Source organism: Sciurus vulgaris, assembly GCF_902686455.1.
Source record: "Sciurus vulgaris genome assembly, chromosome: 14".
Classification (NCBI taxonomy): domain Eukaryota; kingdom Metazoa; phylum Chordata; class Mammalia; order Rodentia; family Sciuridae; genus Sciurus; species Sciurus vulgaris.
Genome location: NC_136475.1, coordinates 65,776,297 through 65,793,539, shown reverse-complemented (window position 1 = coordinate 65,793,539; position 17,243 = coordinate 65,776,297). Strand labels below are relative to the sequence as shown.

Sequence of the window (17,243 nt, the reverse complement as noted above, 5' to 3'; positions counted from 1 at the left end):
AAAGTAATAGCAAAACATTTTGCTTTAAATTTTTTCAGATGTTTTGCACAAATAAGGTTCAACCCAAATGTATAAAGTATTTTAAAACAGAACGTTGAACCAATAGCCATCTACAAGGAACTTTAGAAATTGAAATAGGAACCATAAGGTTGAGATAAAAATAGTTAATAGAGAGGGTTTTGAATATTCTTAACACAAAAAAGATAAATATTTCATGTAATAGATATATTAATCACCTTTATCTGGCCACTACATGTTGTGTACATGAATTGAACTATTACATTGTACCACATAAGTCTGTACAATCATTATGTGTCAAAACTTTTTTAAAAGATTGTAAATAAATATAATTTTAACATTCAAAGTCAAGTCAGTCTGACTTAATAAATTTTAGGAATTAAAAACCAGTCACACAGAGAAATGCTGGCAAATGATTCCTGATATTCACAAGGCTATTTGACATAACTGCACAAAAGTGCTTTGGACCAAATGGAGACATACAGACTGAATGATAATCCATTTAGATGAAATGCCAACAATGTGCTCAAGGATTGCTGACACTGGACAGATAGTGAACTGTATGCTGCAAGGGTCTGGCCTTGACTTTGTTCAAATATTAGATGAAGATATAAAAAGCATTTTCACTATTTTTGCAACAGATATCAAAGGATAAAAACAGGCTGAATGGTATTTAAGATACACAAAGCCAAAAAAATAAAAACATGAAATTAAATTGAGGCAGGTCTCAAGGTCCTGCACTTGGATCTCAAGATTACCTGAAAAGTACTCCTTGGCTTAGTTGTGCCTGTCAATTTCTTCCACCCACAAACTAATTAGATAATAAAATAGAAACTAAGGACACATTTGAAGAAGAATTTTCAGACATTACAATAAGCAGAAATTCACAAACACTTGATAAAAGGAGCAACTGGGGCCATAGAGAAAGTTTGAGGTAAATATAAGATTGCTGATCTCTAGAGATTTCAGGGGATGCCAGGTGGAATAGGAATCCTAAGCACTAGAACTTGTAGTACCATATTTAAAAAGCCGGCTTCCTCAGGTGTCACCATAATGCATTTACCCATTGTGGAGTGGATGATAGCATTGACTTTGGAGCCAGACCTCTCCAGCTTTACTACTAACTGTGTGATCTTGGACAGATTTACTTAGCAGCCTCCTTCTCATTTTCTTCATCTTAATATGGGAATAATAGGATCCAACTCATATAGTTATTGTCAGGATTTAATGAGTTAATATATGTAAAAACACTGGTATGGAGGAATTGCTTTAAGTGTCATTGTTTTTAGTAGTAACAAGAGAGTATAGTGCCTGCCACACTTCCACTCCCCAAATAAATATTAGATAGAAAAGAGATTCAGAGATTCAAGAATTTGAAGCAGCTTCAAAAAATTTATAGGTCATTTGTGAGCTGGTGTCTGCAAGTTGGTGACTGCTCCCAAGTGTCCTAGTTGCAGGTTCACCCAGACGAGTCCCAGCAAAAGTTAGGGTAAAGTCAGCTTCAGGTAACAGTATCCATCCCAGGGCCTAGGACAGTCTCCAGTTTTGTCATCTGACCAACCTGACTACATTTTTCCTTTCTGAGTTCATATTCTTCAGATTTTAATTTTCTGTGTATGGTTCTGGCCTCACGTCAATGGCTGATTCAGAATTTTTGGTTTTGGCCCACTGTCTTTGACTCTGATTCCTAGTCCTTGCTAGGGGAGATGGACAGGGAACCAAGAAGCCTTCACTTCAAGAATTTCCCAGGCATTAAACTGAAGTCTATAATACCAGAAGCACAAAATGAATATTGGATTTTCATGGAAAATGGGAAAAGATCAAGACCAAGGATTTCATTGAGATTTTTCTAGTGACTGAATCAGTGGCCATTGTTTCAAAATTGTATTTATATATATGCACATATGTTTAACATGATTATGTTGTACACTTTGAATATACAATATACAATCTTCATTTGTCAATTACATTTTTCAATATATAATGGGGGTGGGGGTGGGGAATGAGAGAATAATGGGGGAACTTTAGAATATGTAGAAGAAAATGAGAGGGAGGGGGTATGAAAAATAGTGGAATGAGACAGACATCATTGCCCTATGTACATGTATGATTACACGAAAGGTATGAATCTGCATTGTGTACAACCATAGAAATGAAATTATGTACCCCATTTGTGTACAATTAATCAAAATGCAATCTGTAAAAAATTAAAAGCTAAAAATAAATAAATAAAAAAAATTTTAAAAATTGTGTTTTGGAGTTTCTCACACTGCTGAGTTATCTACCCAGCAATTTAACTAAAATTTAGATTCATTTCTAAGAGTAGATTCACCCCTTCCATTCTCTCTCTGGACCATAACTTTCTCATACTGAGTTCCAAGAAAGGCTGGAGTCACAAGATACTAATTAGTGCTTTGAAAAAAATAAAATCTGTGAACAAATGACTTTGAGAGACACCGAATGACTGTAATCAGTGTGAAGATATTCCCAAGGCAGATTAGTTTAGTAAAACCTCCCCAAATTCATTCAATAAAGAATCAGTTTACCTGAGTCATGTCTAGTTTCTTCTTTCACAAACATATTTTTAGCCTATGACCCATTAATAATTTGTAAATCTAGTATGTGAAAGAGTTTGAAATTATTAATATTAGCAGTCTTTCTTTGAACACCTACTCAGTACTCATTTATTCTTGAAAACTGTCCTTCAAATAGGGCAACCTAAGTCCCAGTTTTCTGGGGACATTCCCAGTTCACTGATGTTGATCCATTGCAATTATTAATAGCTCCCATTTCACGCTCAATTTTTGAGATGTTTTATCTTTGTTCTGATGGACAATTATATAGATACTCAACCTGTAAGGTATTTATCCCTGCTTCTTTTTCTGGCTGGAGAATGGGGTGTTTTCCTTTCTTCTGTTTAACTTGTCTCCTGCATCCATAAAGCATTTTATAAGATGTAAATTAGATCCTTTCCATTCTCGACTGAAAATTCTCCAATGGTTTCCCAGCACCCTCAGATGGAGTCCCCTAAACCTATGGGCTTCATAGACCTAATGAATTAGTCTCTGGCTGCATCTCTGATACAGTATTTATCACTCTCCTGCTTTTGGCCAGCCTCACCAGCTTCCTGACTTCTAGAATCATACCATGTGCCTACTGCAAGAACTTTACTTTTGCTGTTTTATCCCTGTATCTGGGAACCTCCTCTTCAATTATTCACATGATTCATTTCCTCTCTTCTGTTTGTGTTCTGCTCAAATTTATTTCTTTTAACCACCTTATAAAAGTGATTTCCTTCCACTATCCTTCTGTATCTCCCTCCTTATACTGCTTTACTTTTTTATTTGACTTGGATATTGTTTGAGTTGTATCTCTCACACCGCAGATACATTGTCATTCTGATACTTGGCTTATGTATTCTCTTGGTATAATACTTCTGCATAAATTAGTCAAATAGTTAAAAAATAACCACGTGCATTTGCTGACTTTAGAAGACTGACGTTTTAAATAATGTTGCCAATTTTCATATAGTATTTCTTTCAGTTCTAGATACTTTGATTGGCAAGCATTCTCTTTTGATGTGTGTGAAGTCTTTAGAGGAATATGGATACAGTCTACCTACATCACTTTGGGAAATGGAGCTGTAATTGAATCAGATAATTAGAAACAAAGCACTTTCTAGAAATCACGAGCGCAACTTCCTAGTCAGATAGGAAAATATACTAAAAAAAATGTTTTCAGTGGGGGTCACATCTATTTTGGCTTGTACTTCATCTTGTTCTTTTGATAACTCTCATTCCCCACCTTGTAGGGATCTCAAATCCTGGCTCCTTCTCATCCACCACGCAGGTGAGACCTGACCAAAGCTTGACAATAAGTATACATCATTTCCCACCCCATGTGAATGCAAGGGGTGACCTAGGTTTCTGACAGTGCTGTAACTACTGGACCAAAGACACTTTTTCTATCTTTCCCCTATGATTCACTCTTCAAGATCTCACTATAGGGGCTGAGGTTGTGGCTCAGTGGTAGAGCACTTGCCTAGCATGTGTGAGGCTTTAGATTTGATCCTCAGCGCCACATATAAATAAATGAATAAAATAAAGGTTAATTGTCTACAACAACAAAAAGAGCTTACTATAAAGCATCAATATTATCTTCATCATCATCTCTAAATATCACCCTAACATCATTCTCAGAATAAAGTCTCTTCTTTCACCTATTATGGTTAAATGTGTGGTGTCTCCCAAAGCTCATGTGTGAGACAATGCAAGAACGTTTAGAGAAGAAAGATTGGGTTATAAGAAGTTTAACCCAATCACTGCATTGATTTCCCTGATAGAATTGGCGGTCATTGCAGGTAGGTAGGTTATGGCTGGAGGCAGGTCCCAGGGCATGTGCCTTTGAGATGTATATATATTTTGTCCTCTCAGAGCAGAGCTCTCTCTGCTTCCTGATCATGTCCTGAGCTGCTTTTCTCCACCATGCTCTTCTGCCATGATGTTCTGTATCACCTCAGGCCCTCAAGCTGTCTTGGTCTGAGACCTCTGATACTATAAGCCCCCAAATAAACTTTTCCTCCTTAAAATTGTTCTTGTCAGGTTTTTTGGTCATGGCAGCAAAAAAAAAAAAAAAAAATGTCCAAATGTCCACTCCACTCCTTAATAGGATTGTGATTTATTTTATTTAGCTTATACTAGGTCAATGAATATAGAAAAAGCAACAAGATAAATGTAACCCTAGAAATCAATATTCTACTAGTTGAATAATAAATGCATTACCTACAGTGAGTAAAATTATTCATTTACTCAGTTTTTCATCAACATTTATTATTTATTTTGGGTCAGAAAATGGTAGTTGATATGCCAAATTAAAGGAGGTGCTACAAGTCTGTTAGAACCATGGAAGTTAGAACACTTCCAAGGTTTCCCTTCACTCCCTTCGTTCTCCTGTCAATGGCTTGAGACCAAATCTCCAAATTCTTTTTTATTGAGAGGATGGCACTGGGGGATTGAACTCAGGGGCACTGAATCACATCCCCCGTCCTATTTTGTATTTTATTTAGAGACATGGTCTCACTGAATTGCTTCGGACCTGGATTTTGCTGAGGCTGGCTTTGAACTCATGATTCTCCTGCCTCAACCTCCCTAGCCACTGGGATTACAGGTGTGCACCGCTGTCCCTGACTAAATCTCCAAATTCTTAATAAGATAAGGGAGATGTTTTCATTATTGCTTCTCTAGGCTCATCCCTGAGAGTCTCACATCTAAAGCTTTGAGCAACAGAGAACACTGATAGAGCTGAGCATGGTGGCATACTCCTGTAATTCCAGCAACTTGGAGGCTGAGGCAGAAGGATTGCAAGTGTGAGGCCCTAAGTAACTTAGCAAGACCCTATCTCAAAATTAAAAACAAATAAATAAATAAATAAAAAGACTGGAGATGTTGCTCAGTGGTAAAGTGCACCTAGATTAAAGCCCCAGTATGGGGGAAATTTTAAAAAATGAACACTGATAGAGATCATACCAGTGAATACTCTCGAGGGGAAAATGTCTGGAAGGGGAAACAGGGAGGCTTTTTAAGAATGAATAATGGTTCTTTTTTTTTTAAAATTCATTTTCAGTTGTCAATGGATCTTTTATTTATTTATATATTGGACCTAGGGTCTCACACATGCCAGGCAAGCACTCTACCGCTGAGCCACAACCCCATTCCCTGGTTCTTGTTTTTTAATCTAGGTGCTGGGTACATGGGTACATGATGAATTCTATGCTTAAAGATCTATTGATCTTCATACTCACATGTCTCTATAGATGTATTATGATTTAATTTAAAAAACTAAATAAAAAAGCAGCAAAACTACCTTTTGCAATACTGAACTACTTGTAGTTTCCCAAATGCAATTTATCAGACTTTTCTTTCAGACTTTGCGTATGCTGCTGCCTCTCCCTGCATCTCCACGGGCCTGTGCTATTTACTCTTTCTCATAATTCTCTTCAAACTAACTTGCAAGAGCCTATTTATGTGGTTCTATTGTTCAGAACTGTCTCCTGGTACTACTGAGTATAACACCAGGTACTCAATGAGCTTGGTACAGTGGGAGATTTGCACAATTTATGGGTATGATACACTGGCAGAGTATCCTTCTAAGTGCCCTGAGGGCACAATAAAAAGCATACCCATGGATACCTACAAATGCATAAACATATCTTCTACAGTGATCTCAAAATCTAGTTGATTGGTACAATCATCATCTCCCCCATGACAAAAATAATATTCAAAAACTTTTAGAACAGCTATGGATGTATGTGGGACATTGTTGTTAAAGATGTCAATAGGGCTTAAATAGACATTCTGTAAGCTACACATTTTCTATTCATTTCACATATACAGTCATTAAATAGCCTGTTCTACATGTTAAAAACCACAGATCTGTGTCAAATTAATTATTTTAGAGAGAGGATTAATTTCAAGTCAGCCCTTTTCAGAAGATCTTGCCACTATTGGATGGCAGCTACAGTTCATTGTATGCATTAACTCTTGTTGATTGGTGCTGGGTACCTGCAACACTCTACTGAGAGTGATTCTGTGACTCATCTAGGCTCAGTGAAGATGACATGATTGATATCTGACATATCAATGATGCTATGAGATTAGGGAGCACAGTGATTCAACTGCTCCTTGACTGGACTCCAAATCATTGTTTAACATATCAAGGTTATACTCATTATCTTTTTTTGCAGAATTTCTTACAGTTAGTAATGTGTAAGCATGCCTTCCACATATCTGAGAAGGAGAACACAGATTATTTTTTCTTGACCCTAAGACCCTTTATTCCATCAACATGATAGATGAACAACTCTTTCTCAGACCACATTTTGAAAAATGTGGTTTGGAGATCTGGTTCTCACTATGCAATGAATATTTATTATATATTTCTTTGAAAATAGATAATTTTATCAAGTAACTTAGGTATGTTTTATTTTAACTACTCAAAATGATTATTGACAGGGATCAAAAGGACTTTGGAACAAATATTCATTATATTATCTACTTAGTCTGTGTTCCCCCAAAAGAGTATAGGCCCTTATCTTGGCTCTGGGACACATTTATTGAACTTAAGTACGCAAATGTTGCTAACGTCTAGTTTTTTATAATGCAACTTTGGGTGTATCTTTTGTATGCTGTGTTTTTACTTTGTTTATATTTTTCAGTGCTTTGAATTGCTCAGGAAGGTAGGTGATATAATTTTATAAATTACTATGGTTGTTTACTATTGATATGGCTTTTGAATTATCAGCTGTTGATTTTGGTAATATTTAAATATGAAACTTTTCAAGGTCAATAGGCATATGAGAACTGAAAGAACTCCAATTTTTTTTTTTTTTGCAGTGCTGAGGATTAAGAACTCCATTTGTTGTTGAAATCTTTAATCTAATTATTTGCTTTTCCTTTCCCCTGGCTGTTTTGCAATAGGTAATGAACTTTGTAAGACAAAAAAATATTTAAATCAATGGCAGCAAAATTATCTCTGGGGAAACAATATAATAAGTGATCTTAATATGTGGTGAAGTAAAAATAATGTTGGAAGGTGAGTTTGACTTCTATTGCTTTGCACGTGCATGATAAAAAGGATAGAAAAGAGGTAAGCTTTCATTACATTCTTCTTGCAAAATAAGGTGACCAATTTTTCTATAATTTGCCCTTCCTTAGTTTAAATATATGTCATTATAATTTTCATGAAACTAAATGCACAACACAATATTGGAGAAAATTGTACATTAAATTCCCAAAGGTCCTATGCCTATAAGCATAATCTAAAGTGTAAGTTGAATGCCAAGTGGGTCTCTTGTTCTTTATTTTAGATTTATGAATTGGGATTTAAATAGGATTTAACATGTATGATGGGTTGAGTTTTTGAATACAATACTAACTTTTATTTAAATGATTCTTATCTCATTTCTCATTTTTATCCAAACCCTCTTTGCCATGTAACCTTGAAGAGAGGTGAAAAGGGTGCTAAAAATGTCAATACATATTTATTGAAGGATAAGTAATATGATAGGATAAGGATGGAAAATAGTCACAAAATCATAATTTAACCTCTAACTCTGAAAAATGTCATTACTCAACAGTGGTAACTATTCAACAATTTGGAAACATTTATTTTAAAAAAGAAGTTAATGTTATTATTTAATTGGTATTTCGAATGATTAGCTTATTCATTGAACATATAGAACTAAATGAACAGTAATCTGAAAGGATAACATTGCTTTGCTCATACCTCTTTCCAGCACCATACTGAAATTTTCACACATTAATTTTATTATTTGTTCCCATTACTAAAAGACTAGGAAATACTTGTTGGATGATGTAACACAGAAGCTAAGCACAGCTTCCAAGCCAACCTTCTCTGTTTACTAACCCTGTGATCTTGGGCATATCATTTAATCTTTCTGTGCATCAGTGTCTTAATCTGTAAAATGGGTGATTATCTCACAAGATAATTGCCAGCATTAATAAATTAATACACCTTACTTGCTTAGAAGTACTCTTAGAAAATAGTAAGAGCTCAACATTTAATAGGAGAGTTTTTTGGTAAGGAGATAGTTTATTATATTTTTATTTATTTATTTATTTATTTGCATAGCACAATAAGTAGCTTAGTTGTCTGAATCTGGAACAGAGGATTTTAACTCAAAAACAAAAAAGTTATTTTGTTTTACAGAATGCGTTTTATCTGTATGGCTAAAGAAATGGTCAAATTAAGATTAGAAATGATTTACTAAAATTATGTTTCTTTACATTTAATTCAATTATAGTTTGGAATTGATAATAGTTCATGTCATTTTTTATATGACTGTGTCTTAAAAGTACAAGCATTAAACAGACTAAGAGACTGAAGTTACCATTATTGTTGTGCATTATCATTATTAACTGGAATCTTATACATAGATTCTGAGTAAATATTCAGTAGATTCTTCTATCTCATTTACCTAAAACACACTTTATTCAGAAAATAATTGAAGATGTTTCTTGTTGAAGAATTTCTTTGTGATAGAAACTCATTTGATTTTAATATTGATTACAAGGATGATGTCACCATTAATTGGTTATTACACTAAACTCTTTATTTGCATTTTGCCACTTAATCCCTTCAACGTGTTGTTCTCATGGTGTCTCCACTCACTGACTTGAGCAGTCTCTACCAGCATTCATTTCAGAACCTCCTTTACAGGGAGCTGAGCTCAGTCTTCAGTTCCTGCTTAAATAGAAGGTGTTGGCTATGGACTGTGTATATCCTCTTAGTATTTTGGCTAGTGTTAGTTTTTTATTCATATATTTTGATATGCAGTAAATTAATATATCTTCTACATAAAATCATGCACTATCTCACCAAAGCCCTTGGTGCTTACTACAAAGGTATCAGGCAAAACATTAAAACAAAACACGATTTCTCTTTTTTAAGAAAAGCATTACGTTTCATGGAAAATTGTTGCAATCTAAAATCAATAGGCCCTTTTGGGATGGCTGTTTGATGATTTGCTAGAGCAATATAAAATTTTATCTAGCAACTGTAGTTAACAGCCATAATGTCACATATATATATTTTATGCTTTTTAATAACCGTGGCTAATATTCACATAGGATTCAGGCCAAGGACTATGAGTGATATCAGATACCCATTTCTTTGATAAAGAAAACTTTTTAGAAAGGCTGAAACTTTTAAATAGGAATCCCCTATCAGTAAAGATTACATCAGTAATCAGAAATAAACTTTCTGAGAAAAAGTACTTTTTATTTATTTTTGTAACATTCAGTTGTGGGATTTTAGCTTTCCCTTTTTAAAAAAATAAAACTGGCTACCACTTTTTGTGTGTGTGTGTGTGTGAACAGGAACTGATTCTCAATCTTGACTACACATTGGAATTTCTTTGGGTAGATTAGAAAAAAAAGTCTACTGTTGTCTGGACCCCATGATTATATTTTGTTCATCAGGGGTGCAGTTGGGAATCACATCCCCTAAGTGATTCTAATGTGCAGACAGAGTTGAGATACATGGCTCATTTCAGGAGAGTCAACAGGATATGAAAAGCCATTGTTCACTCAACAACACTAAGGGCCATCTGAACTTGTTTACCTTTCCCTACTTTGTAAAACCTTAAAAATACCTTCAGCAATTCTCTGATATGCAATTTTCTTGAAATATCTTGCTGTGAAACTTGAAAATATACAATTTTAAGACTAAGAAATTGAAAGAGGTTCTGCTTAGGCAGAACACATCTGATCAGAACACCAGGTGATCTGGATTCTATGTGCCCTCCTACTTCATTTGATTGACCTTAGGGAAATATTGTCTCTCTGGTCTTCAAATTCCTCCCCTCATCTCAGGCCTTTTGTAACATTTTTAAGTTCTTGAAATCTTTAGAGTTCTGTCTGGGACAACTCAATGTCATAGTTTTAAATAACCAGAGCAAGGGGATTACTTTTCTTTTTTTAAAAAAGAATAACCACCAATGGTAACTTTTCTTTAAAGTTTAATGACCTTTCCTATGGGCCAAGTTTTCCATGCTACCAGAGAAGTAAATCCCTATTCTTCCTTTCATATAAACTCTCTTAACATTCAGGAATATTGTCCCATAGACCCCATGAAAAGTCCTTTTTCCCACTTAACTATTGTAGTCCAATAGACCAGGCCACGACAATCCAGTTTGGTCCCATTAGGTAGACAGAAACTTCAAAACTGTGCTCTCTGCTTTTTGGACAAATTTCAACTTCTCGGTTATACTTAATCACCATGAATTACCTTCATACCTCATCTGACTACAACATAGAACATCAAAGCCATTTGGTTCTCACATAAGACTGCCAGCACTTCCAATTCATGTCTCTAAGCATGATCTCAAGATTTTGTACATGTATAGTCATCACCAAGTGCTTAAGAAGTCACAAGTTAAGAGGGCAAGTAGCTCAACTGCCATTGATTTTCTTCCAAAAATGTTAACATACAGTACATAAAAATAGCAGTAAGTCATTTTCTATTACTTACATTTTACTTTTCAAATTTGCTTGCTAAAGAGAAACAGAGCAGACATTGCTCATGAGGACTGCACTCTTGAAATGGACTTGGCAGTCAGCAAATGAGAAAACAGTACATGGTGACATGTATGCATTGCATCTGTTCACAAATATGAGTGGCATCATTTATGTGAACCTTTTACATATTGAAAATTGCAAAGACTCCTGCTGTGCTGTTCCTTTTGGGAAGCCGGCTGGTATGTAGTGTTTAATTAAGTATTTTAAAACCATCCTTTTGTAGGCCTGTTCCACTTTAGCTAAAGTTATGACAGCTTGTCTCTGTTAGTTTAAAAAAAGAAGGCATAGTTTATTTCTCTCTCTCTCTCAGATCCAGAATATTAGTATTTTTCAGTGAAGTAAGATATTCTAATTTAGAAATGTAGAAAGGGTAAGTTTAAATGTGTTATCAATTTAACATAGCACCAATGCAAATAGATACATAAAAGAATAATTTGATGTAAATTTTTTTAATATAATAATTTAAAAAATGACACTGCATTATTGTTGAAGTAAAACTACATTTTCTCTTTCTCTGCCACTTTTTTAGTGTAATGAAACATTTCATGGTTTGGAAGAAGCCACCACATAAGTAGTCATTTCCTCTCTATTAATCCTTTCCCAGATATCTCATTCATCCAGCAAACATCTTCTTGGTAAGTATTACAAACTACTTTTGTTCTTTTCTTACACTTGTTTATTCATCATTTTCCACGTTGTGCTTGTCACAGGAAAAGAAAATCACATTCACTATTTCTTCCTCTTTCCCCCCCAACCTAAGCTCTATCATAAGATTGAAAACTAAATGAAAAGTCAGTTCACATGGTACTTGAATTAGACACACATTATTCTCAACAAGGTAAATCTTGAGTTTAAATTTCATTATCTTGTGTAAGAACTAGTTTAATTTAATCTTGGGAAAATATGCGTATTTTATAGATATGACCTATGATTTTTTTCCCTTGACTTTTGTGTTTGGCAGGAGTTCAGAGACTTTGTCACAATTTGAATGGAGCTGCTTTCAATATTTAATACCTACAATTTGGGAATTATCTGGAATAGCATCTCAAAGTGAAACTGATATGACCTAGCTGGGTTAGCCAGTATTCCACAAAACAGAGAATGGTCACAGAGCTGTTGATGCTGCTCTTCATATTTCTGAAGATTTCTCAGAAATCTTCACCTCGGATTTCTGAGATATGTAACTCATGTTATTCTGCCAGAATCTACTATTTCTGCACATCACTGATGACAAAGTGATAATAATATTGGGGAACATTTATCCTTAAGTTCCTAAAATTTCAGTCATTCACAATAAAGAAAGATAGAAAGAAAAAATGCTAAAGGTACTGAGAAAATCCAGGCTTACAGCTGGTTTCAGCAACTTCAACTTGCGCAAGACCCCATGTTTGTGAAAACAACCCAAGAATCTTTGAACAGGATGTAATCAACCTCTGAGCTGCTGAGAAACATTGCAAACATGACTTCAGCTGCCAAAAATAATAATGTCGTTTGTGAGCAGCTCTTCCTATATCTAAGGAAGAACTAACCATGCGTGTGAGTTTTTGCTGGCTTAGGAAGAAGCAGCAAGGAAAATGACAATCCCACCCACCCCACCCTAAAATGCACAGTGAGTATCAGAACCCTACGGGAAGCTGTGGCCCATTCCAAAAGGTGCTGGCAATGTCAAGGAAGACTCATATCCACAAAAATCCAAATGGTAAGTGACCCAAGACAAAGGGATTTTATTTGGCAGCAAATCTGTGTTGTCACTTTCTCTGCGTAGCCAAGCTGCACTGTCTTGTGAAGGCAGAGCTGTTAAATACCTCTTAGTCAACAGTCCCGACCCAAATCTTCCTCTTTTTTTTTTTTTTTCAAAATGTTATCTGGCACCTTCCCTTAAAGAACCTCCAGGGTTCACAAATGATCCTTTAGGTAAGTTTCATCACAAAAGCCCTGCACCTACCTCTGTCAAGTCTTAGCGGCTCAGTCTGCATGGGCTGGATGTGAAAAAAGATCCGGTGTGATGGCTTCTCCAAATTTACCAGAAAGAAAGGACCTGGGATGCTTGTCTTTTAAGTGTCTCTAAACATGGTTTGCATAGCTGGATCTCAGCTTATCTGTGCCTTTCGGCTTTCGCTTCCATACATGGATCTGTTCCCAACAGTAACTCCAAGCTGTCGAAAAGAAGCTATCTGGCAGCTCTCCGCTTCACCCAACACATGGATGATAAAAATACACATATAGAGATCTTTCCAGTCAGACCCATTCCCCACCCCGTGATCCTGCCACTATGCGTTTTTGCAAATACACTTTGGAGATTGGCATTTCTACTCTCCAGATTTTAGGAGCACAGCCAATTTCTACCTCATTTCCACATAAAGCTTTTAGGGTATGGGTTTGTTTAGATTTAGGAAAACAGAGACACAACCAGCGTTCCTTACCAGAGTCTTCATCCTTGGATCTTTTAGTAAAAGGATGTTATGGGACCTGAGAAATGTTTAGTGAATGAATGAATATATAAATGAGTGAGTGAACAAATGGATAACATTGTATGTGAATGAATAAACATATGCTGAATGTATTTATTTAATTGGGAATGGTCGTTAACACCCTGGGTTATTTGTTTTAAAGGAAAAAGTAGCAGAGGGTCAAAGTAATCAAGATCCGTAATAGAGGAGAGTCAGGTTCTTATTTAAACAGCTTCTCTTTTAGGCTACTGTGGTCAATCCCATTAAGCTACTCTGTAATACATCCTTTGAAATTTAGAAAACTTGTTTTTAATGTTAAAGACTGTATACCTGAACAGAATGCTAATTGTTACATTTGTTAATTATCAGTGATAGTTTAAATGATGCCTAATTGTTTTCCCTAATTCTTAAGCAGGGAATAAATCCTACTCTGCAGAGGAAGATGTACTCCCTGAGAGAGTTGCTTAGACTTCCATTTTTTTTTTTTTTTTTTTTTTTTTACTTTTAGCATTCACTTTATAATTTCTCTCTTTCTTTTCTCAATTTTTTGTTACTGTTCTATAACAAGAGGTCACAATATTTAGAGAGAAATAGGAAGAGTTTTTCAGTAATGATTTGCCATTGAATTTTTAAAAATCATGTTAAAACATGATTTAGTTTCATTCTCTTGTTTGAAAAAGTAAAAATAAACTTGAGGCATACAGGCATAATTTATTTTAGTGTATTGAAAATGAAATCAGTTGCTTAAAATATTCCAGAGGAAAAGGGGAGGAAGTAGATCAAGGATCAAGCAAGATTGGCAAAATGATAATTGTTAAGGTGGTTGGTAGGTGTGTGGGTTCATTACATTATTTTCTCTTCTTTGTGTTTTTTTAGATTTATTAAAATTGTAAAGGAGAGAGAAGAGTACCAAAAATATGTATTAAAAGAAAATAAGTACAAAACAGACACATTAGCATCAAGTTTGAGGAATCTGGAAATTGAGCAATCTCTGTTGGAAAGAACCAAGGTCAGAACAACAACAACAAAAAGGCGAGATTGTGCTTTTTTAAGTTCAAAATATTATGATATTCTGGTCTCCTCCTCCCTGCCTCCCATCAGGAGAACTATTCTGTGCATGAATAATAAATTATATCTAAGAAAAATTAAGATGTGATGTTTAACAAGCCAACCTCATATAGCCCCAGCTAGACACTGTTAGGTGTCATTCAACACCCCTCCTCCTTCACCTTTTTCTATTTTTCAAGTCCAAATACCAGACCCTTTATTCTATTGTGCCTTATAGCCAGGAATCACCATGGAAGAGGTATCATCAAGAGTCCCTGGGTGGGGTTTGAGGGAAGTTTTTATTCATTCATCAAATGGGGACAGACTGAGCATTTGCTCCTCTTACTCCTGAACTCTTCCCACCTATTTCATTCCCAGAGAGCAAACTTGAAGCCATAGGAGAGGGAGAAAAACCTCTCATATTTAATAGAAAATCAAATTCTAGATTATGAAATTGGAACTCAATTAAAAAAACTGTCTGATCCTTGCTGTTACTTAGTAGATGTAAAATGTTGAACACATCACAGATTTCTGTTTCCTCCTCAGTCAAGCGAACACTTGATTTCCTTAGCACAGACTTAGCCTATGAAAGCATGCAGGTGATATATCTTCATACATGGTAAGGAATTATATCAATGTAAGGTATTGATTATTTAATAAATGAAGTGGTCAATATATAGGACCCACAGTGACTCTCCAGCTAAATATAATAGGGCTCTGGAGTCTGGAGTCTGCTTTCTGTTCAGAGAATTTGCAGACACTTTGACTGGCTTAATTTCAAACCTCTTGGTAATTCTGCTTTGCAGTTAATAAAATCTGAGGCATGAGGTGTTTGTATATTCCCAATTGTGTTTGCCTATTTTGGGGTTACCAAATTAAGTTGGCACATTTTTGGTGAGGTTTGCAGTGGTAGTGGGCCAGTTTTTTCCTTCCTCTCAGATAGGCAAACTCTAGGGAAAAGGAAGGCTCCAGAGACTCATTTCTATTCCGCTCTTTCCCAGCTGTGGAGGATATGTGGAGTTCATGTATAGGAAAAGATCTTCAGATAAGAGGTTAAAATCTTATCCTGTTTTCAGAGAAAGAGGTCAGATGGTTTCCTGTGAGCCCTGTAAATGTAGAAACCAGGATTTTAATTTATTGACATCATTTTGCCTAACTCAGTTGGAGAATAGAATACAGTTATCTGGGCACATGCAATTTTCTGTGGACACTTTGCTGTGCCTTTCAATGGATTATCCTGCACCTACACTCAAAAGTATATGCACACAGCCTGCGAGGTGGTACGTGCTTGTAATCCCAGTGACTCAAGAGGCTGAGGCAGGAAGATCACAAGTTCAAAGTCAGCCTCAGCAACTTAGTAAGACCCTAAGCAACTTAATGAGACTCTGTCTCAAAATAAAATATAAAAAAGGGCTACGGATGTGGCTCAGTGGTTAAACACCCCTGGGTTCAATCCCCAGCACCAGAAAAATAGTAGGTATATGCACATATCCACGCACACTCCCAGTGAACCAGAAGAACACATCCTGAGTCTTTTGCCATTCAGTTCAGTATTTCTTTTTTGGGGGGTGTGAGGCCAGGAAGGAGGGGGAGAAACTGGTGGAGGAAGCGGGACTCCAGCCTGACGTCCCTCAAATTGTTTTTTCTGTTACAGAATAATCACCATTTCAAGAGCAGGGGTCAGGGCAGGGGCCATCAGTGTCTCAGTATTCTAAGCAGGTAGATCCTCTATTTTAAGGGTAGTGATTGGGCAGGGAAACAGCACCCTTACTCTTGATCATACCTACCCAGGACTTAACCTCAGCAACAGGCAGTTGGCAACTGGATGAGAAACATGGAAATCTTGCTCCTCCCCAAAAGAACACTTTCTAGTTGGAGCATGGAGAAGCAGAAGACCTGAATTCTTGGTTCCAGAAGTCTGGAGTGGAGGTCCTACCTTGCTGAGCTGAGAAAGGAAAACGAGAGGGAACATTCTTGGTTCAAATACTAAAGACTCTTGCCTTTCTTACTGGATTTTCAGAGATTTTCTTGAATTGATATTTCTTCATTTGCTGTCTGCCCTTCAAATAATTTCACAGGCTGATTTTTTTTTTTTTTTTTTAGGAAGACTTATTGATGAGAGTGTAAGTGTTAACTTAAGTGAATTTATTAATGAACAAAACAAAAACAACAACAGCAACAAAAAACCTTTGACCAGTTTCTCTGGGGAGTGGATCAGAGAAGCTCCAAATGTTGTCATGCCAGAAGTTGATCATGACCAGATATCTTTCATAACCCATATCAGGCCATAATGTAATTTGAGATCCTCAAGGGCAAAAAGCATTTCTTTTTTACCTTTGGATCTTAGAGCCTAGGAGTTTCTGGTGTGCATTAGATACTCAATTAAATTTTGTTGAACTACAATTCGAAAAGCTTAAACATGACTTTATTTTTACATTTTGAAGTCTTCAAAGAGGTTGTACTTTCATTTTAATTCTGTCACCAAATCTTATTTCCATTTATAAACTAGAGTATAAAATCAGAAAGTAAAATGATTAGACTATCAATGCACAGAAAGTGAATTTTCCAAAAGATCACTGACTGACTTATTCTTTCTTTGTTGGTTTCCCCATTTATCTTTAAGACATCATGA

At 35.7% G+C, this 17,243-nt stretch overlaps 1 protein-coding gene across 4 annotated transcripts in view; it reads right to left on the bottom strand.

The window, feature by feature from the left end:
• Nucleotides 1–13,248, bottom strand: part of SLC8A1 (solute carrier family 8 member A1) — a 374,985-nt gene extending 361,737 nt beyond the window's left edge. For 2 of the 4 annotated variants that reach the window (XM_079109859.1, XM_079109861.1), the window contains exon 1: nt 13,060–13,248. The gene's annotated coding sequence lies outside the window, so the exon portion shown is untranslated. The remainder of the gene's footprint in view (nt 1–13,059) is intronic. The other 2 variants (XM_079109860.1, XM_079109856.1) reach the window with 2 other exon arrangements.
• Nucleotides 13,249–17,243: the final 3,995 nt, after the last annotated feature.